Here is a 23,020-nt window from a genome sequence, read left to right as displayed (position 1 = left end):
TAAACATTTAAAAAAAAGATTTCAAGTAGTGATAAGTGCTTATAAGAAGATAAAACAGAGTGATGTGCTTGACAGGGAATGGTTGGGAGCCCTGCTTTAGCAGAGTGGTTAGGGAAGGCCTCTCAAAATAGTGGACTTTGAGCTCAGCCCTGAAGGGTGAGAGTCAGTCTGCAAAGAACTAAGTACCCTTAGACCAGGCAGAGAGATGCCTGCCTGAATGCCAGGTCCCTAAGGCGATAACAACCTGGGCTTATGCTAAAACTGTTAGAAGGCCAATGTGGTTCTTTAGTGTGCATGAGGGAGATGAACTTGGAGAGGTAGGCTGCAACCGAGTCATGTCAGGTGGAAGGAAGTTTGGATTTTATTCTGTTATAATGGGAAGCCATAGGAGGCTTTGAAAGGAGAGTGACATGATCTAACTTGTGTTATAAGATCTCTATGGCTATCGTGTGGAGATGGTACTGTATGGGGGCAAGATGGAAGCAAGGAGACAGGTACCTGTTCCGTTGGTCCAGGTAAAAGGTGATAATGTTTAGACTGGAGTGGTAGCAGGAGAGATGGAAAGAAGTGAACAGACTCAGGATATATTTTGAAGGTAGAGTTGACACGGATAATGTAGTGGATAATAATGATGAAGAAAAAAGATTCAAGGGGAAACACGATAAAGCAGAACCACAAATAAACATCCCCCTAAATTCCCCAGAACAAGTGAAAAACAGGGAACTATTCATCACGCAATGTAGTATTTTAGACATTAATGCTAAAGAATGTTAGGATCTGTTCCATGACTGGTGCATATGAAGAGGGGAATAAAATCAGTTCCCGGAAGTAGGCATGGGTCAGATCATGTGGGAAAGGCAGTGACACAGCATTCCTCCTCAGGGACAGTTGGGAATAGCATCTGGAACAAGAGGGATCTAGACCAGTTAGGAGGTCATTGTAGTAAGATTGGAGTCACTTTGGGAAATGTGTTTTGAAATTATTAAGGCTTTTGACCACAGGTTTGGTTCTTGTGTTTCCTTTTCTCTGTATATTTTAACGTTATTTGTCTGAACATGGAATACATTCATGCATATACAAAATCTGGAAAGATTTAGGATTAAAGGATTGATAACAAAGTTTGCAAACTATTCCTCTTATTTAAAAAGTATTTTATTTATTCAAAGAATATGTATAGATAACATAGCATAATATATTAATTTAAATAATAATTATAAAAGGCATACCCATATATCTATCATCAACTTAAAAAAACACCACAGAACATTTCCTAAAACTTTGACGTCTCCTATGTGCTCCTTCTGGTTCCCAGATCCCTCTTTCCTCTTTATGTAGATAAAACATTGTTAACTTTTAAATGTTTTTGAGCATGATATAAATTAAATCGTGTTGTGTATATGTACTCTTCTACAAATTGTCTACTTTTTCAACATCATACTTTACAAAGTGTAATGTTCATTTATTTTTACTACTATATAATATTACGTTGTATAAATTTACCACAGTTTGTTTATCCATTTTCTATTGGCTGGGCTTTTGTTTCTTTCAGGTTTTTTTAGTCCTAGAAAAGTGATGCTATAACATCCTTCAAACTGTCTCCTGCTACACATGTTAAAGAGTATATTTGTTTGCTATTGCTGTGTGACATATTACCACAAACTTAGCAGCTTAAACCAATACCATTTATTATCCTTAATTTTTTTTACATGAATAACCACTTGTCCCAGAACCATTTATTGAAGGGCCCCTCATTTATCCAGAGATCTGCAGTATTAAATATTGTTGTGTATCAAGTTTACATTCATAGTCAGGTCTGTTTCTAGGATCTGTTTTCTATTCTATTGTATTTTTCTATCCTTGGGCTAATTAATACCTGACCACTATACTAGTAATGCTTGAGAGCTGGTAGGGCAAATCCTCTAGCTCTATTATTTTTCTTCAGGTTATCTTATTTCTTTTTTGCAGTTTGCACTTTCATGTCTTTTGGAATCAGCTTAAGTTCCACAAAAAGCCTTAATGGAATTATTGGAATTTATCACATTAAATCTGTATATCAATTTGAAGAGAACAGACATATTTACCGTATCAAATTATCCTATCTATGAAGACAGTGTCTCTCCATTTATTTATGTCTTTAATGTCTTTCAATGAAGTTTTATAATATTTTTCTTAAAGGATTTGCACATTTTGCAACTTCCTAAATACATTGTTACATTTTTGGCCAGTCTTATAAATGGTGTATTTTTAAGATTTTCTAACTATATTTTTTGCTAGTATGTAAAAATTCAATTATTTTTTTATATATTGATCTTCTATTTAGCAACCTTGCCAAACTTTAATTTTAATAGTAATAATTGTCATTTGTAGGGTTTGGGGGATTTTTCTATGTAGATAATCAGGTTCTCAGGAAACTGACAGTTTTGTTACTTTCTTCTCAACTGTCTTACCTTTAATTTCTTTTTATGTTCTTACTGTGCTAGCCAGGACCTCTAGTGCAGTGTTGAATAGAACCAGTGACAGTGGACGTCCTTATTATATTCATGTTTGTGAATGAAATACTTCTAATTTTTCACCAGTCTGAACGATGCTGTAGGTTTTTGGCAGCTACTTTTTATCAGGTTAATGGAATTCTCTTCCATCCCATATTTATGAAAAGTCTTGTTTATTTGATTTTTAATTGTGAATGGGTGTTGAATTCTTTTTGAGCTTTTATATTTGAGTTTATTTTTCATTTAACTTTTAAAACATTACTGTAGTTGAATGTTAAAACAAAAAACAATAGCAAGTAGTGAGCATATTATGATTATAGTGTTACCAGAGTGGGCCCTTCTCGGCACGGTGTCCAGCTTCTATGCATCTCGAGCAGAGAATTGAATGAGATACCGAGGTAAAGTAGTGAAAAAGCAGTTTATTAGAAGAAAAAGTACACTCAAAGAAATAGAAACGGGCCCAAGCAGAAGGTAGTGGCTCAAGGTGGCATTATTAAGAGAAAAAGTAACTCCAAAGTGTTTGGAGCAGGCCCCGAGCAAAGACAAGGCTCAAGAAGTGCTGACTGGCGAGGACTTGGAGTTTTTATCCCTTTGTTTTTTCTAGAATGGGCTGTTCATTTCCGGGAGTCGGACCACTTGATTGACATGTGTGATTGAAAGAGGCTATTACCTCATCTTTTTAAACTGCGCAGTTTCCTTCCCAGAATTCAGTCTGTTATAATAACATTAATGAACTGCTGGGCATATGTATGATATTATAATGAGGCCCAGGTGAAGTGAAGGTGGTTGTGGCCTTTACTGCGCAGGTGTGAGTAGCCGGTTTAATCTAGTTGGGTATTTTGTGTCCATTTGTTTCCCCATATGGGTAGACAATTATAATGAAAAGGGAAAGTTTTGGGAGGAGAGGGGAGGTCTTTTGAGTGGTCGCATTCCCATTCCATGGGTTGTGCAGGAATGCAGAGACCCGATGCCTGTCTCTGACTGCCTGCCTTTTATTTTCCTTGAGAGATGTGATCCCCATAAAATCTGTATGGGAAGTTGAGGGGCAGGAGGTCTTTTTTTCTGTATCTGCTTCCTGCTGGGCAGGGGCATGGAGCTGTCCCTACCTATTGGGAGAGTCACAGAACTCTCGCCCTACCTGGTCTTAGATGAGAGGAAGGCGTCTTGAGATCCACTTGGAACACCGAAATCTGCTTGCAAGGCTGTGTTGGCTTCTTTGGTTGGGACTAGTAATCTTGCTGGGGTATCATCTGTATCCCCAAGGTCCTTAAATGAGGAAAAATAGATTTTGGTTAAACAGAGTTAAAAGTGTTGGCCCAAGAAGCAGGACCCAAAGCCATCGACACAAGGTGGCTGTGTGATAGAAATTCTGTTTAGCTTCGTGGAGCCGTGGTCTTCCTCTCTGGTTAATCCAAGTATTCAGATGGTGGTGTTCACCCAGGAACTGGGCCTGGAATGGCCTCGAGCAGGGGGCAGGGGACTTCCTATGATTCAGGCTAGGAACAAACAATCTTCTATTTAAGATAAAAAGCTGATTTGAAAGGTGATTATGATCAGGAACTAGGGAGCTAAGAAACTGGGGGCAAGGAAACTTAGGAAAGGGAAACAAAATCCCTATAGCAAAGAAAACTTAAGTTTTTTGGGGTGGGGGGTGCTCCTTGCTTGGCCCCTATCAATAGTCCTTCACTCAGTCACTATTGCGTATAAAATGCCACTGAGCACCACCCCTAGGATGACGTCATCACCCTCATGTGCTTCTCTATTGTAATGGTGCCGTCTTTTATGACTTGGATCAAAGTCTGCCAGTTCTACCAGGTCCATTTCATCCGTCTCTTCTACTTTCTTCCTTTCAGGTAGGAGTTTTTCAAGCAAAGAGAGTTTATCAGGAGAGAGAAAGCCATTCTCAGGAAAGCTGACCTTAAATCCGATGATTAGACGACCCTTTTCATATGGCCTATGATAAATCGGCATGCCTTCATTTAGCACACACTTGATCTCCCCATGCTTGACAAGCTAACCTGGATGAGAGGTGATGACAATGGTTTGGTTGTCAAGTAGATATTGGCTTTTGGAAGCCACACAGTGCTTCAGCCAGCTTTATGTCCACCCACATGAAAAGGTCTTCACTTCATCGAGTAAAAAGAGCAGGTCTTTCTGATCTAAAACAATGATCATATCTCCGGGCTCCAGTCCTGGTTGTTGGTTTCCTCCACCATGGAATGTTGTCTTCTGGCCATCTTTCATGCCTTTGTCAATACGAACTTCTGGGATCTTCTTCTCTCAAACTATCTTCCTCCCATTGCAGCTTTTACATCCATCTATAAGACTCATCCTTTCCCCATGGCCCTGGCACTCCATGCACACAGACTGAATTTGCTGAACCATTTCAGGTCCTATCTGATGAATTCTTATTTGCGTCTCATCACCTCAGCAATTGGGACAGCACTCTACTGCTCCTTTCTTACCACCTTGGCCTTCACATTTGTTACGAATCACGTTGTTTTGCAGAGCTAGTTTTCTTGTTGCACTTTATATAAATTTTCTAAGGTTACTGAGAGCTGATGCACATTTGTACTTCTCATTTCTCTCTGCATCCTTCTTCCTCCTCCAAAAAACATCAAAGATATCCATGGGGGAGCCAAAACAACCACCTGCTCCACCTTCTTTAATTGACCAATTGACCGTTCTCCTCCTTTGTCATATAGTTCCCTTTTCTTTGCATAAGAGAGCACTTAATAAGCTTGAGAAATCTGTTTAAACTTTTCTCCTTCATTAGGATTCTTATCAGGGTGGCACTTCAAGGTCAGTTTCCTGTAAGCCTTTTCCAGTTCTTCCTGGGTGGCGTTGAGCTTGACCTCCAAAACATCATAGTAAGTGGTTTCTTTCACCATTTTTGACAGCCCGTGAGAAGGCCGAGGTCGGCAGTGTAGGGAAGGGAGGAGGAGCACGGTGCTGTGTGCACCTCTGGCAGCCGCCACTCCTTTGCTTCTCACCCAGCATTCTGGAAAGTTCCCCAGAATGGGTGGTTAATCAACTGCTTTCTCTGTATCTGCTGAGGTGATCATATAATTGTTTTCTTTTAATCTGATAATATGGTGAACTACATAAATATATTTCTAAATAAGCTTGAGTTTATTTAGATCAGTTTTGTGATGTGTTTGTTTTTTTTATACATTGTGGGATTTGGGCAGCTGCTGGCTTCCATTCTCACTCAGCTTTCTGGACCTTTACTAGTTTTTGATTTCTGAGGATTTCTCTTTCTTTCTCCTGGCTCAGTGCTGTATTTAACAAGATATATTTTAAAATGTATTTAACCTGCCTTTTGGGAATGTTTTATAGCAGAAAGGTTTTTGAGGTGTGAGGTTCACCAAATTATCAGAACGAGAATTCCACGTTTTTATATTTTTAGTGTAAAGTCTTCCCTTAATGTACCACCATTCCTGTCTTCTCTTCTTGTCTCTATGCACAGCCATTTCCCTCCCTGCTGAAAATGAGGAAGTAGCGTTTTGTAGCAGAAAGAGCATCATACAAGAGTCAAAAGGCACAAGTTACAGTGCCAGCACCACCACTTAGTGAGATCTTGACCAAGCCACTTATTCTGAATTTCATTCAATCATCTGCTAAGTCGAAACACTCAGGATTGAAGTGAGAATCACATGAGTTTATAAATGTGAACGTGTTGTTGTAAGGGGAAAGGATGAGAAGCAGTGATGTCAAGTACATTTCTGTTGGGAAAATGGAACAGAAACAGGGAGTTTGGGGAGGAGAGAGTGTTGATTGGTAACACAGAGGGGTTTTGTTGTTTGCTTCTTAGGGTGGTGAAACTATTTTGTATGCTTCTGCAATGATAGGTACATGACACTCTGCATTTGTTAAATCCCACGGAGCTTGACAGCACAAAGAGTAAACCTTAGTGTACGCACAATTTAAAAAATGATTAAGAGAAAGTTGGGATTCCAGGATGGAGTACAGACTGTGACAAAAGAATCTAACTATACTACAAATGTATGCAATAATGTCACTTTGGGGCCAGGGAAAAGGTGCTGACATAAGTAACTTAGAAAACAAGACTGTAAGACTAAAGAAGGTAAGAACTGTGTATATATGCAATGTACTCTAGTTGATAGTTTCCCACAGAGGTGCATCTTAACAGTTCTGAAACCACTCTGCATGTGTACTGGAGTTGAACAATTAAAACTGCTTGGTGGATGATGAGAACCACGTTTCTTACCATTGGAATGGGAAGTTCTAGACAAGAGGGGAAGGTTGGAAAGAATGATCTGTGTGGTAGTGGATTACCGTTGGAGACATTAGCATGAAGTCTAGTGTAGCTTACAGATACAGATGGATACACAGAGAAACATTCATAAAGATATGTGTATATACATGATTTAGTGTACACACATTCACATGTATTTTCTTGCTTTGTCAGTTAAGAAGCCCTAGAAGCAACCTGGTAGCAAGGAGTACACCCAGTACCTAGCTCATGCTCCCACACGTAAAAGGAACAAATGCTTTTGGAGAAATGGCTGATTCAAAGACTGGGTCAAGGCAGGTGCAGCATGAGCCTGCAATATCTTGTAGTGGCAGAAAGTAAGGAAGAGCTCAAAAACAAAAACACAATGATGGGAGTGTGTCAAAAGGACGTAGGAACCAACTGAAAGAGCTCGTAGTGGCCAAAGCAGGAACAGTTTGAGCAACAACATAAATAAAATAGTATTGGGTTATAATCCAAAGTTTTAGACAATTATCTATGAGCCCATACTGATTGACTAAGTAAATGGGGGAGAAGAGACTACTCTCCCAGGCAAAAGAATTCAAACGATTTATGCAGATACTCTTACCTTAAAGAGGGAGAGCATAATTCCCCACTCCTTAAGTGTGGGCTATGCATAGTGACTTCCTTCAGAAGAATACATCGTGGAAAGCGGGGAACAAACTTCACGGTGGAGAAGTTTGCCAGTCACCACCTCAGCCGAGCGATCTAGGTTAACTTCAACGATAATAATATCATGTACCCTTGGTACGATGTGGTAAGAATGGCAATTTACCTCTGTGGTTTTCCTCCCTAAAACCCATAACCGCAGTCTAATCATGAGAAAACACCTGATCAATATTTATTGAGGGACATTCTGCAAGATACCTGATCAGTACTTCTCAAAACTGTCAAGGTCATCAAAAACAAAGCAAGTCTGAGAAACTGTTAGAGCCAAAGGAGCCGAAGGAGACCTGGTGACTAAATGTAATGTGGTGTCTTGGATGGAATCCTGGAAGTGAAAAAGAACATTAGGTAAAAATGAAGGAAATCTGAATAAAGTATGGACTTATGTTTGTAATAATGTATTAATACTGGTTTTTTAACTATAACAAATATACTATACAAATGTAAGATTTTAATAATAGGGGAAACTGTGTCAGATATTGGGAACGCTCTGTATTATCTACAACTTTTCTATAAATTTAAAGCTTTTCTAAAATTAAAAGTTTACTTTAAAAATTCAACAGGAATAAGGTAGACACCACTACATAGAGGCAGCATAGCTTTAGTAAGATGAGCTCAGTTACCAGCCCGCTTGGGTTCAGATCTGAGCCTCACTATTTACTAGCTGTGTGAACCTGGTTACCCCAAGTAACTAGAATTACTTAACCTCGCTGTGCCTCGGTGTACTTATCTGTTAGATGGGTTCTTAGGAGGACTAAATGAGTTACTATATGTAAAGTGCTTAGAGTAATGCCTGCCACGGAGGCAACACCATATAATTCTTTGATTCTCTATATTATTACTACTTTACTCTTTAGTTTTGGGGATCTTGGTGATAATAGCTGAATTTCACTGTATTTCCCTTCTTCAGCATAGTGATTTTTTAGCTTGGCACTCCAACAACACAGTATCCATAATGCTTTGTTCATAAGGGGGAAGTCATTGCAATGATGAAGACTCAGGAGGAAGCTGGAGCAGGATCTGCGGATGCCCAACCCGTTTGTGCTGCACGTACCGTGTCGACTGAGTGAATGCAGAGACCACAAAGCCTGGCGGGATCCGCTTTTTACGGGCATAGACATGCCACACATAGGAATTCTGACGTTCATTGGGTTTTCAGGAGATTCCTTACTAAAATGTCCACTTCCCTTGTTAAATTGATGTTCTTTTAGGACAAAGCACTGCCTACAATGCAAACCCTTCAGATTTAGGATTCAGCATCTAAAATGTTGGTGATATTTGAAGCAACATGAAGTATATTACAGAAACATGTTTTAGGCCTTTTAACTTCTCTACCCAAGATACAAAACTCCTTACACATCAGCAGCTCAGGTAGAGGAGTGTATTGAGTAGAACAAAGAATTTGGAGTTGGGAGGCCTGCTTGGAGTGTGGGCTCTTGTATGTGTGTAATCAAGGCGACTCAGAGTCTCATGTCCCACCTCTGTAAAATGGTGATAGCAAAAGTGCTTGTCCTGCCTTCCTCCCTTGCTTATAAGATTGTTGTAAGAATTAGGTGTGAAAGTAAACGTGAGAGCTTTTTGTAAGTTGTAAAAACTATACAAATATTGTTATAGTGCTTCTCAGTTTTTCAGCCAGAATAAAACTCTAATGGGGCTTTATAGTCATATTAAGTGTTGCACTTATCGGCACACCTTCACTTATTTATTATGTATTAGGTTGGTGCAAAAGTAATTGTGGCTTAAAAGGTTAAAAATAATTGCAAAAACCGCAATTACTTTTGCACCAACATAATAAGGTAAAATCATTTGAATTTAAAATGCTGTTTGTGGCATATTTTCTTTGGTGTAACAAAGGAAGGCATTATTTGTATCTGAAATTGTCTCTTCCAGGGGCATTTTGAGGAAATGATTTCCAAACTCATCACTGAAATTAGCTACAGAGAGAAGAACACAGAGGTGTATCCCTGTGATTTGGGAAGCTGTCGCTTTGGGATGCAGACCCTCTTGTCCTGGCAGGGAGCTGACCAGCAGAGGGTGCACGAGCTTTCCCAGGAGCTCGGCTGGGCAGGCTTGACTGGTACCATCTGTTTGCTGCCTGATGATTAACAAGTACTATAAATGAAAAGGTTCTGGCACACCAGAAACAGTTACTAAATGGAAAGAGAGAGCAGCCATAATGTCAAACAGCAATGTGGCAAGTACCTGCCATGGCTGGTGAATAGGAAGTTTCTGGAAAGTAGAATTTGACATTCTAGTGTGGATTATTTGTCTGTCTTCCACTTCTTCCTGCTAACTCTTGGCCTTCAACAATAATTTCGTTTTCTTTTAGGGTTCTTTGCCCTACCTTCTCATCATCTGCAGTTGTTTGTCTTACCTGGTCTTACAAATTGGGGTCTTTTAAAAGTAGCCTTTCTCTGGACTTCTTTAGACGTAGGGTGTTTGGGTCCTGAATCCAGCCATGCACAGCACACTGTCTGGTCCCATTCACTGGCCGTGATAGATTTCATGGTGTCTTTTCCTCCATGTGAATGGGTGATCACCAGAGAAGTTTTCAAAAGTCACCACTGCCTGTACCATCTCTTTTTCTCTTCCTTCCCAAGCATGGCTCCTTTACCCATGAATATTATATAGAAGTTGTATATTTAGTGATTTTAAAAATATTTTTATATTTTATGATTATAAAGGTGGTTTGAGTTTCCTTTAAAAAAAGAACATTTCAAGATATATTAAGAAAATATAAGGCTCTCCTTCAGCTTTTCAATGAAAGATAACTACTGTAAATTCTTCTAGACTTTTTCTTTGTGTATGTATACTTGTTAGTATATATGTTAATTTTTAAAACTAAGATCATGCTAAAGGTACTTTTGTACCTGACTTTTGTACCTGACCACCTAATAAATAATGGACTTCTTTATATATCAGTAAATTTAGGGTTTAGCAACATTTTCAGTGGTTACATAATTTTTTTATATGGATATACAATAATTTAGTCAATCCTCTAAAGATGAATATTTAGATTATTTGGAGTTTTTCAGAATAATATACAAACAATGCCATGACAAATCTTTAAAATTCTTCTGATTATATTCTTAGGATATATTTTTACAAATGGAGTTTTCCATCAAACTTTTTCTTTCAGAATTTCCGTATGTATTACCACAGTTCCCTCAGGAAAGATATCAGTGCAGTGTCCCCTGAGAGTGTGTGAGAATGCTTGTTGCTACACACCAGTGATCACATTTCACCTTCGCCAAAAAGATAGTAAGCCGTTGCACTTTTTTTTTTTTTTAGGTGGACTTTCTATTCTCTGTATTACCCCCAGACAATTAATCTAAGGCAGTGGTTCTCAAGCTTTTTGGTCTCAGGACCCCTGGACACTCAAAGTATAGAGCCCCCCAAGAGCTTTTGTTTATGTGGATCATAGTTACCCACATTTATCATATTAAAAATTAAAATGGAAGAAAAGCTTTTAATATTATTGTCATTTAAAAATAATAATCCTATTCCATGTTAGCATCAATAACGTTTTTATAAAAAATATTTTCCAAAAGTAAAAAGTTAATAGAGTGGCATAGTTTTACATTTTTACAAATCTCCTTACTGTCTAGCCTAAGAGAAGATAACTGGATTCTTATGTTTGCTCCTGCATTAAGTCTGTTATGATATATTGTTCTGATTGACATATTTGAAGACAATGTAATCTCACACAGATATATAAGTAGTTAGAGGAAGTGTACTTTAATAGTCTATTCAGATGAGTGTGAAGATTCTCCTTTTACACTACATCAAATCCCAGTAAGTGGTAGTTTCTTAAAGGTTAACTGCAATATAATATTTGAAACGATATTGGTGAACTTTTCCATACTCTGTTACATTAAAATCCATTGGTCTGCCTTGTACTTTGAACAGATCTTGTACCCGTGCATGATTTTATGATGTCATGTGTTGGCCATCTGGAAAATATTGGTTCACTGAGTTGTTGCAGGTCTTCCTAATGTTGACACATTTTGTTATACAATATCAAAAGTATCTATTGTCTTCAGAACAGTGTCTAAGTGGCAGAAAGCTATTAAGCTTATAGTGGTGAATACACAAATTTTCCAACATTCTAATTTTTTGCTTAAAAGCTTGAGTTTTATCAATGGCAATAAATAGTGTCAATTGTTTTCTTGACAGGCTTACTTTGTGTGTTCTTGAGAAAGTGCCAAAGTAAAAATGGTCTTCCATGAAAACAATTTTTAATGCTTTGTTAATGATACGCTTAAGTAAAACTGGCTTTTTCTTTCTTTCTTTTTGTTTTTTTCCTTCTGTGAGTGCATGGTTAGTGAAAACGACGAGACCTCCAGTAGAGCTGGGTGCCTTGATTCAGACGAAGGTGTCAGCAGTTTTATCCGCCATTGCCTGTGCGCCATCAGTGCAAATGTCACCACAATCAAAAAGGCAAATAACATGTCGATATTATTATGAAAATAGTTCTGACATTTTGCAGACCCCCCCGTAATGTGTTTTGGAGGTAGCTGGGGGTCTCTGGACCACACACTCTGAGAATCTCTAGTCTAAGGTAAGCATAGGAACCAGTTCACTTACCAGAGTCTGATTTAGGAATAGTTTGTGATCCAGTTTTGGCCAGTGAAATCTGACAGTAAGTCTATTGAAGAATTTGTGAGAATGTTTCCTCATCCCTAAAAAGAGACATGAGAAGTAGATGGTCCTTTTCTTCCTCTGGATGTTGTGATGTCAGTGTGATGCCTGGAACTGCTGCAGTTGTTTTGTATGGCAAAGGGAACCAGCCATAGGGTGAAGGTAATGCTGTGAAGAGCAAGATGGGGAAATGGCAAGAACCTGGGTCCTTGATGGCATTATAGTAGAATTGCGGATGAAACCATACCTGGAACTTGCCCAACCTCTGGACTCCTGGTTATGACAGATACTACTTCCTTATTATTTAAGCCAGTTTCCATAGGGTCTTCTGCTACTTGGCAGTCAAAACCATCCCCAAAAGACATTTATTATTAGTGTGATGAACATTTTTAAGTTTTAGTGGCTATTTGCATTTCTTTTGTGAATGCTAATTGATGGCATTAACACATTTTTTTCTACGGTCATTTCTAATTATTTTCTTTTGTTTTGTTTTTTTAAGATTTTATTGGGGAAGGGGAGCAGGACTTTATTGGGGAACAGTGTGTACTTCCAGGCCTTTTTTCCAAGTCAAGTTGTTGTCCTTTCAGTCTTAGTTGTGGAGGGTGCCATTCAGCTTCAAGTTGTTATCCTTTCAGTCTTAGTTGTGGAGGGTGCCGTTCAGCTTCAAGTTGTTGTCCTTTCAGTCTTAGTTGTGGAGGGCGCAGCTCAGCTCCAGGTCCAGTTGCCGTTTTCTAGTTGCAGGGGGCACAGCCCACCGTCCCTTGCGGGAGTCGAACCGGCAACCTTGTGGTTGAGAGGACATGATCGAACCAACTGAGCCATCTGGGAACTCAGCAGCAGCTCAGCTCAAGGTGCCGTGTTCAATCTTAGTTGCAGGGGGCAGAGCCCACCATCCCTTGTGGGACTCGAGGAATTGAACTGGCAACCTTGTGGTTGAGAGCCCCCTGGCCCATGTGGGAATCGAATCGGCAGCCTTCGAAGTTAGGAGTACAGAGGTCCAACCGCCTGAGCCAATGGGCCGGCCCCTCTAATTATTTTCTAAGCATTCCTTATATTGTAGTATTTTGCAGGTGTCTCCACCAGTGTGTTTTATAGCATATCTTCCAATACATTTCTATAGCTTTGGTATCATGTTCAAAAGAGTCTTTTCTACCCCACTTTTTCACCTCTGTTTTTTCTAGGCCTATTAAGTATTTTTTTGTATTAAAAAGTTTAATTCATCTGGAATTTATTTTGGTGTTAGATATAGAGAAGGGGTATAACCTTATTTTTTCCAAATAGGTAGCCCATTTTCTTAACACAGTTCTTTGACTAGGCCAGCCTGAACCCACTGATTTGAAATACTAGCTTTATTATGAATTCCATTTGTAATACTTTCTGGACTTTCTCTTCTGTCCCACAGCTTTGACTATATATCCTGGCACCATAGACATGGCCAAAATGTGCTTGATTTATAGTGTATTGTGATGTCTGGAAGAGCGCTCCCCACCCCCATAACCCTACCCCACCACAGCCAACATCACTCATTTTCTCGCCGGTATTTTCCTGGCGCTTCCTGCATGTTTATTCTCCAGATGAGCTTCTAAATGATTTGTTCAAGTTACCCAAAAAGGTTTTTTGAATTTTGATTGGAACTGCTTTAATTTTATAGATGATTTTGGTTACATTTTAACAACATTGAATCTGCAACTCTAGAAACCCATGTACTCTCTTCCTATTTATTAAAATTATCTTCCATGCCCCTCTGTAAAGTTGTATAGCTTTCTTCATATCACTCCTGTACATTTCTGGCTAGTGTATTCCTAGGTATTTTATATTACTTTTTGTTGCAATCATAAGAGGGAGGGATCTTTTCCCCTGTATGTTTTCTATTTTTGCTATCAATACTTAAAAGAAAAACAAACTTTAAATTAAAAAAAGATCTAGCTCATGTTTCCAGATAGTTTTGGCTTCTTAAAAAAGAATAAGCACAAAGGATACTATCATTTGTGGTAGTACAGTGTGTACTGTGTGAACTTGATTTATGACTGTTTAAGAAAACAGAACATACCAGAAGCTGTTTCTCAATGAATATGATCCTTCAAAGCTGGTTATGTTGGCAGTCTATACATTTATGGCAACAAGAACAACAACGTAATCTAAAGACAACAGAGGGTATATATCTTAAAGCAAAGAGTTTGCCACCACTGAGAATATGAAAAAGAATAAGCTCGCTATGAAGACATTATCGGAAAATGGAATTTCAAAGCTATTTTACTATTATTAAGTAGTAATCTATTAAGGATACTTATTTGAAAGGACGACACTTATTTTGATGTACAAGTCTAGTTTTTAGTTAAACAACATTATTTTATGGACCCACCGTATGTCATCGGGTGGCAAAGAGATGATTTACAGGTATTACGGTTTTGCTTTGTTTTTGTTTTTGGTGTTATTTTAAAAGAATCATCATTTATCAGATTGCTTTTGTGTTAAATAAGATTAAAGTTGCCCCAGGCAGTATGAATTGGCACTGTTTCAGCTGTTTGAGAAAATGGAATTTGCCAGTTTTCTAAGACCATTTAAACAAACACATTTCTTTTCATTCACATTATAGATTTCAGGAATGTGTGGACTATCCTGGTGTCTTAATCACCATTTAAAATGTTCCTATAAAAATGTGATTCTGTGCTTGTTACCGTGCAAAAAGTCCGGCTGCTCGCCGCACGAAAGCCAAAACTCAAGAGACGAGGGTGGTGGAAAGAAGAGTAGGTTTTATTTCAAAAAGCCAGAATTAAGGGAAGACAGTGGACTCCCTGCCACAAAGACTGCCTTCCTTCTCTCAATGTCATCAAAAGGTCTTACAGATGCACAAGGAGGGACAGAACAAGGAAGGAGAAGTTGGCCTGGCAACTTCAGGAAAAGGCGCTTCCTAGAGGCTGTTCTGCGCCAGGGTCAGGAGTGAACCCCATATAGATGCAAAAACTCCTCCTGAATAACCGGGCCAGGTGTGCACACTGGTCCAAAGTAAACAGAACCATTGGAACTGGTATACGTGCATAGTAAATGTACAGTAAACAGAGTCATCAAGGTTTGGTGGGAGGAGAGGGAAACAAAGAAAGGAAAAAAAAGCTTTCAGTAAGTCCCAAGCCAAACCACTGTGAAACTGTATTACATCAGAGGTCCAAATTTCAAAAATAGAAGATATAGGGTCATCGCTACACACTCTTAACAACTGACTTGCAAATGATCTTAGAAATAAGACCTTATATAGACTGAAGATTACTAAGGTTTCTCTACATGATGTGGTCTTTGGAGGTTAAGAATATAATTAATACTCTCAATTATTCTTAAGCAACTTGCTGTGGCATTATTATTCATGGGCTTTTAAAAAAAATCAATGTTGATGTAAGCAATGTCCAAACCTGTAAAGAATTTTTGTAAGTTTATTTGAACCAAAACACAATAATTGCCAGAAAGCAAGATCTCAAATGCTTTGGAGATGAACGGTTTTTCACTTTCTTTTCAGCATTTGAAATTAAAGAGGGAATGTAAGGAAGATTACGTGAAGGTGGGAAACAGCAAGATGGGGATTGGATTACAGGATAGTTAAGATTATGTGCTCTCTTGAGGGTGGTTACACCTCCAAGGGGTATTACTTTTGGCATTTAAAGGTGTGCTAATCTAGATATACAAGAACAAAGGACAGGGCTGGCTTAAACCTTTCACTAAAGAGGTTACACACCTGGGGGTTGACTATCCACCATGACCTGCCCAGTTAGGAATTTATGGTCAGATCACCCTGTGAGGTTACTTTACATAGAACCCCTTTTTCATCCACATTAAATTTAATGGTTTTTTTAGTTTATGTAATTTCTCGGAATAAGGTTTATTATGTGTTGGGTAAAGAATGCTTGTTTTCTTTTTTCTTTGGGTGAGGAGTCAGGCTCCAGGTCAGACTCCTATATGTGATTTTTCAGGCCTGACCACAGGCAATTACAAGACTTGTCCTGGAAGGCCTGTGGGGAGAAGCTGCCGTTCCCCACACCAGAACTGGTACCCAGCCAGTTCATTGCAGTTTTCTGGAGGAATTGCAGTCAAGGCTCCCCTGGGCAGCCATCTTCTTATACATACCTACATTCTGATAAAGTTAACTCATATATCAGGACCCACAAAATGGTGGTTGCCCCAGTGGCCCATCCCAGCTTGCACTTTCCAGAAATACCTGTCAAGGAAATCTGACAAACAGCAATCACAATCCTCCAGCTCAGCGCTGGCCATCTTACCTCACCCTAGTAAACAGGACCCGCTGGCCTTATAAGGAAATCGCCGCCCTCCTAGCCGTTCATGCCCTGGTTTCTCGCTGCCTCTCTAAAGCTCTGTACAACTCTTGCTCTTGCCCCAAATCCCTGGAGAAGAATGCTCCACTGTAACCTCACAGGGTGATCTGATCATAAATTCCTAACTGGGCACGTCATGGGTATTCCTGTCCCAGACGTGTGATTTCTTCCATGAAGAGTTTTAAGCCAAACCTGTCCATTGTTCTTGGGCATCTAGGTCGAAGAAGAGCCAGACTAATGGTAACTAATATCAGATGAAGTCTACTGAGCACTTACTACGCGCCCAGCGCTGTGCTACGTAGTTCACCTCCTATAACCTTCCTATCTTTTGAAATAATCCTATTAGTCACATTTTATTAAGGAAATTGAGATTAACGAAGTCAAGCATCATGTCAGAGGTTATATGATAGCAAGTGGAAGAGCCTGGATTTAACTTAGTCCAAACCCTTCACCTCTTCACCTGAAACTGCTTTCCATGGAGATTTGAGGTGATTCTGCTATTAAGGAAAAATAAGAATAGAATGTTCTGGGACAGAATCTTCTACTACTGTGTTTGTCAGTGTTGAAAAACTCATAAACCTCCATTTAAAGAAAAAAATTCTGAGACCCCTGGGTCGACTTAAAGTATTTTTAGTATAGTGTTACATAATTTATATACGCTCCTTGTATACAGAGCTCTTATTCGACTGCAAAATCAAAGTAAGTAGAGAGATACAACCACAAAGCCAATAAAATTCAAATTAACAGCATTATAATGTGACTGCTGATGTTTTACCAAAATTAAATTGCTGTGCTCATTATAAACAAGGTATTGACCACCACCACACAGGTTCTTTTGACTTGAGCCCACTCGTACTATGTTGTGTGCTATGTCTTCTCAATGCCCTCACCATTTTTCTCAGTTCGAAATATTGCAGAGTCTTATGCAGCGCGCTGGGTACTCGGATGCATCATCTCCATATTGTAGCTGCTGCTTGTTGCCAGCAAGATCATCAATGCAAACACAGGCACTGAAATCAAGCAGCAGTTTACATTTGCTCCTATTGGTTTTTTTAGATTATTATCATAGTAAAAACACAATTTAAAAATTTGTCATGGGACCTTAGTTTGACAAGCCCTGTTTTAATAGATGTGTCCAGTGAGAGATTGTTCCTGAAGAACAAGGGTTGGAGATCTATTATATAAACCTTCAGATTAAAATGAGGTGGCGGATGAGAATCCATATTTTAGCCTCTGTCCATTCTAAAATGTTTCCCTTTCATTAGGTGTTTATGGCCTTGTGGTTCTTCTAAAACGCATTGTAAGAGCCTCTCATTCAGAACAGGATTCCCTCCTCATTGTTACAGTGTTACCCTTTTTGTCACTAGGTGACATCGGTTAACAAACTCAGAAGGCCTAATTTCTAACCAGGACCTTCTATCTGTCTTCCCTTTCCTTGTTTTTATTAAACCCAGACTTCAGCCATGTCAAGCTCATCAGCACTTCATCCCTCCTTCTCTTCCCTCCTCTTTATTTTTTAATTTCTGGTCATTTTGGGCTTATTTCATGGTCATCAGTTATATTCTCCCTCAATTCCATCATCCTCAATCACCACTTTCTGAGCTACCAGCCTGGACAGACCTGATCTAGATAGAACCAAACACTTTGCCCCTAGACTGCCAGGTGGTAGAAGAAATCACATAATTTCTTTATCAGGTTACTTTAGGTTACAGGTAACAGAAAACAGAGACAGGCTTAAACAATTGAGGGGATGTATTGGCGCAATAACTGAAAAAGTCAGAGGTGGAACTGGCTTAAAAGGAAACTTAATCCAACTACTTAACAGTGGCAACTAACTTCTTTTTATCTTCCTATTTTCCTTCCTCAGAGTTGGTTTCGTCCTCAAGTTGTGTGTGTCATCCCTAAGTCCAGTCATGACTCTAAGATAGCTTTTGTTAAGCACTGAATTATGTATCCCCGCTCTCCAAATTATGTTCTTCAATTAGGGTTTGTCTGGTGTTTTTCTCATGATTAGACAAGGGTGTGGGTTTGGGGAGGGGGAAGAGCAGCGGTAAAGTACCATCGTCATCACACCGTATAGCAATTACATACTGTCAACATGATTTATCACTGTGATGTTAACCTTGGTCACCGGGCTGAGGTATAGTGTCTGTCAGGTTTCTCACTGCAGAGGTACTTTTCCCTCCTTCTGTGCTGTCCTCTTTAGAAAGACGTCACTATGTGCTGCCCACCCTGAAGGAAGGAAGAGTAATGAATGCTACACCTCCTTGGACAGAGAGTCTACATAAATTATTTGGAATTCTTTTGCGTGGGAGATTTCTCTCTTCTCCCCCATTTATTTATTTATTCAATTCAATTAATCACTTATATTAGTATGAGCATGTGGATATTTATTTTATACTTTGGGTTATAATCCAGCACTCCTTTATTTTGTTGCTCAAAGTGTTTCAGCATTGGCCATTGGGAGGTCTTTCATTTGGCTCATGTGTACCTTTGACATACCCCTTTCGTTGTGAGGTTTGGGGTAATTTGTTGTTGTTTGAGCATTTTTCTGGCGCTACAAAATTCTGTAGGCTTATCTTGTATATTCTCCGCCACAGACCTAAAACCAGCCATTTCTCCAAGGTTCTCTGGTTCATTTTAATAGACAATGATATTAGAAACCAAGATCTGCATGCTTGGTGTGTTTGTTGTTATGGGTGTGGTTGCTTCTAAGCCCTCTCAGATTGCAGACTAAGGAATATATATATATATATATATATATATATATATATATATATATATTATATAAAATATATATACACGTATAAATATATATAAAATACATATAAAGCATATTTTATATAAATATATACACACATGAGTATATATTATATATATGGTTATATATATCCACTAACCTGTGTATACATACATATCTACAAATATTTCTGTACGTAGTATCTGTATTTATATTAAGCTAGTCATGAGTTCCTACTGATGACTCCAGTTCTAATTCATTACCATATGGATGGTTCTAGCCTTCTCCCCTTGCTTGTCTGTGACCTCCTACTACCAATGACAAACCTGGATCCCATCATCTACTATCTATGTCTGAATTGTTCAATTCCAGTATATTTTTATAGTGGTTTTAGAATTGTTAGCCCTTTATCAACTGGAGTGCTGTGCTGATTGTAGTTCCTATTGCTGTTCCTTATAGACTCTACTTATTTCCAAAGTTACTTAGCATATTTTCCCAAATTATTTTTTTATTTTCTGAGTATACCATGCACTTTCATACTTTTTTATCTTTATTTATACTAATCCCTCTGCTCTACATGGATAGGACTATAGTATAGTGTTACATAAGTCCAGGTATACGCTCCTTGTATATAGAGCTCTTATTCGACTCCTTTCCCTTTAAGCAAAGACTTTAGCCATTAGCAGACTTCTGTCAGCCGGAACACGGTCACATATCTCCTCCAGCTGCAAGAGTAGCTGGCACATGGATTTTTAGGAAGACTAATCTTTTGAATAAGAACAAGATGTTGGAGTTAAGCTCCCAGTATTCACGAGGACTCAAGGAAATAAGGGATTTGTTTCCTTTTGGCTAAAAGGTCTGAGGACAGAAGGCCAGGCCAAGAAGCCTCCTCAAGGCGAGAAAAGGAGTGACTGCAATGGGAGCAGCTGTTATAAGGAGAAAGTATAGGTGCTCTAACGAGGAATCTAACATCCTCTGGCCCCAGCACTCTATAATCCTGTGGAATTCTAAATGCTTTCTGGAAGCTTGCAACTTGTCTATTCTCATGTAGAACTTATACCATTCCCATGCATTTGACTTTTCATTCTCTGGCCCCGTTTCTGACTGCCCCGTGCCTCCTGTGGTGTGGGGGTAAACATTTCTCCTGACAGTCCCTGCTGCAGTTTCCCTTGCTTTTTTGCAAGTTATAACTAATTGTGGTTCTTTAAAATAGAATTTACACAGTGCTATAACCCCTGCCTACCTAAATCTCACATTCTCTTGAAATTATGGAAATACATTCATTTGGACACTTTTATTCTCTAATGTTATATTTCACATTTTTATATCTAACATCCATTATGACTTGAATTTTTTTATAACATTCCATTTTGTGCCAGGGCAGCCTTGTTGATATATGAGTCCATCCATGACCGTGTAAATCCTGCATACAGGTCCAAGCATCTCCTGTCATCTAGTGTACTTAGGGATAGAGACCGTTGCGATGAATAGGAAAGCAGAAGTCTTATTAAGGGCGGAACTCCATTCATCTCTTTCATGTGAGTTGTTAAATGGAATTTGTAAGGAATGACAACGTATCAAGTATGAGTGTAACTTATCTTTTATCAGCCCACCAAATCCGATCAATGTCTCCAGAAGTGACTGTAGCGCACAGATGTGAAATGCCAGGTGGATGAGTTAAAACAGATTTCACTGTGGTCCAGCATGTGTTTGGAGACAACTTCCAGAGTAATGAGAATAGTATACCCTTCCGATATTTTGAATTGAAGCGGTTTTGAGATGGGTTGACATGAACGCCTTTAAAGAAATCACTGGTGAGCCCCATGAGCCCCAGTAGCCTCTCCATGTGAGTACGTACAGGATGGCCGCCTGTAAGGGCGCCATGGAGAGCAGACACTGAGCGTGAGCTTCCCATTGGGAAGCTGCAGAGTGGCTGATGTCACAGGGAGATCAACGTGCTCTGTAAATACTTACTGTAATTATTGTTGTTGTGCTGTTCTTGCTAATAACCTTACTTATACCCTGAAATTATAATCATCCAAAGAAAGATTAAAACAAGATGTATGAGTTGCCTGAGCTTTTTGCCTCACAGATGGTCACCCCCTGACTTCACTGAAATTGCCAGGGTTAATTGAAGCTTCAGTTTTCACTGCAGTGTAGTTGATACTTAAGTGTTTCTTACCTGTTGGCTTCCGCTATCCAACACAGTACAACAATAACACTTTAATTTGCTCTCATTAATGCTAGCCTTTCAGGTAATGTCAGTGTAGCTTTATCTAGATGACGCTTGTTCCTCTGAATGAAACCTTTGTACCAGTTTCCCAGCTGAAGAAAAAAAAGAAAGCTAAACAGTTACAAAGGTAAAAAACATGAATGTCTCACTAATTTATTTAGTTAAAGGATGCTCAGAACCCAGGAAACATCAAAGGGGAGTTAACTTTTAAATGGAGGGCAGGCATTTAGTGTATGATTAACGGCAGTTTCTTTCCCTGAGATTTCAGTGAGCTGAAACAAGTGGGAATCATTCTTGGGAGCCTTACAAATAGTTTTTTCTCAGAGCCAGCTAAGTGCTCCAAGGATAACTGTTACAGATTCACACAGACAGAAGTACTATTTGCTCTAGTTCTTAGGTGTTCTGCTAGTAGTGTTGAGATATGAGAATGAAATCTTAGGATCAAGCTTTAGTAGCAAGGGAAATAAATCCTTCTTTGCCTCTACTCCTCAGCTGTGTAAAAGTAGACCAGTTAAAAAGAACTGAGTGTTAAAATGTTACATTATTTATGTGATGCAAGAGTGCTTTGCTTGTATCTTGAGATTTGAGTACTAGAAAGAATAACTATGCTCTTCTAAATCTGGGGACTGGTGTTTTGCAATGGCATTTTTGCTGTTTGATTAAGGCCCAAGAGAAGAAATAGAATTGAGAGAGAGGAAGGGATAGGAGGAATTCTGAGCCTCCTTAAATCAGTTGCAAATTAGTAATCCCAGTACAGACTGGGGAATCAGTACTGTGATCGTCTGGTATGTGTAGTGTACAGAAGTAGCGTGCAAACGGGCAGACTATGTATGTGAATAACAAAGACAGAAAAAAATAGTAGGGCGTGGGCTCTTGGGTTAGAGTGCGTGGGTTCAAACTGAAGCCCCGTTGGGTGACCTGAAGCATGTTACTTCATTACACAGGGGTTTTCCCTCTGTAATAAGGTATAAAAATAGTACCCCTCGATAGGGAAATAGATGCTAAATACGATAATACATGTAAAGTGCTTAGAACAGGGCCTTACACGTGGTAAATACTTAACTTTTTTAAAAAATTTAGATTTACATGAAAAATAAATTGGTATTGGTACTTTACTTCCTCGAAGATTTTCTTCAATTTGCAAAATGTAGTATGGAGTATTTTCTTTAACTAAAATCATCCTTTTTATTTAAAAAGTACTGAGAACTGTTACCCTACAAAAATAAAAATTGCAATTATTTAAGAAATACTTTCATGTTTATAATTCATGTTCATAAAATGTAAATACATTTTACCTATTCTGGTAGAATATGTTCTAGTTTGTTGGTATAGTAAGGCAGACGTGTGAATCATTGTGAAAAGGGCTCCATTTTAGTAGAAGGAAAGCATCTAGTCCAAATTTGGAGGTGGGACCGAGATCTCTTCCCCACAAGTCGTTCTATACCCACAAGCACAATGTGGTAGTAGCGGTGGGTCTAGAAAACTGCTAAATATTAAAACCCTCTTCTCCTTGGCTTGTCATACTGTATGCAGGACTCAGGTCATTTTATACGTTTGTTCTTTTCCTTGCATTCTCCAATAGGCACATCTAGAGCTGGCAGGAAGTGTGTCAGTGCTTTATGGCACACCTCTGTATACTTGATAGCATAATAAATG

At 38.9% G+C, this 23,020-nt stretch overlaps 1 protein-coding gene and 1 pseudogene across 6 annotated transcripts in view; one reads left to right on the top strand and one right to left on the bottom strand.

The window, feature by feature from the left end:
- METTL8 (methyltransferase 8, tRNA N3-cytidine) overlaps positions 1–23,020 on the top strand; it is a 71,152-nt gene that overhangs the window by 3,221 nt on the left and 44,911 nt on the right. Inside the window, exon 1 of one of the 6 annotated variants that reach the window (XM_074337931.1) lies at positions 20,649–20,669. The exons of the other annotated variants lie outside the window; for them this stretch is intronic. The gene's annotated coding sequence lies outside the window, so the exon portion shown is untranslated. Of the gene's footprint in view, positions 1–20,648; positions 20,670–23,020 lie in introns of those variants that run through there. 6 annotated transcript variants of the gene reach the window in all.
- Positions 4,173–5,380, bottom strand: LOC109445261 (dnaJ homolog subfamily A member 1; annotated as a pseudogene).

Source organism: Rhinolophus sinicus, linkage group LG01, assembly GCF_036562045.2.
Source record: "Rhinolophus sinicus isolate RSC01 linkage group LG01, ASM3656204v1, whole genome shotgun sequence".
Lineage (NCBI taxonomy): Eukaryota > Metazoa > Chordata > Mammalia > Chiroptera > Rhinolophidae > Rhinolophus > Rhinolophus sinicus.
Note: the sequence above shows the minus strand (reverse complement) of the source record. Positions and strands in the feature narration are given on the sequence as shown.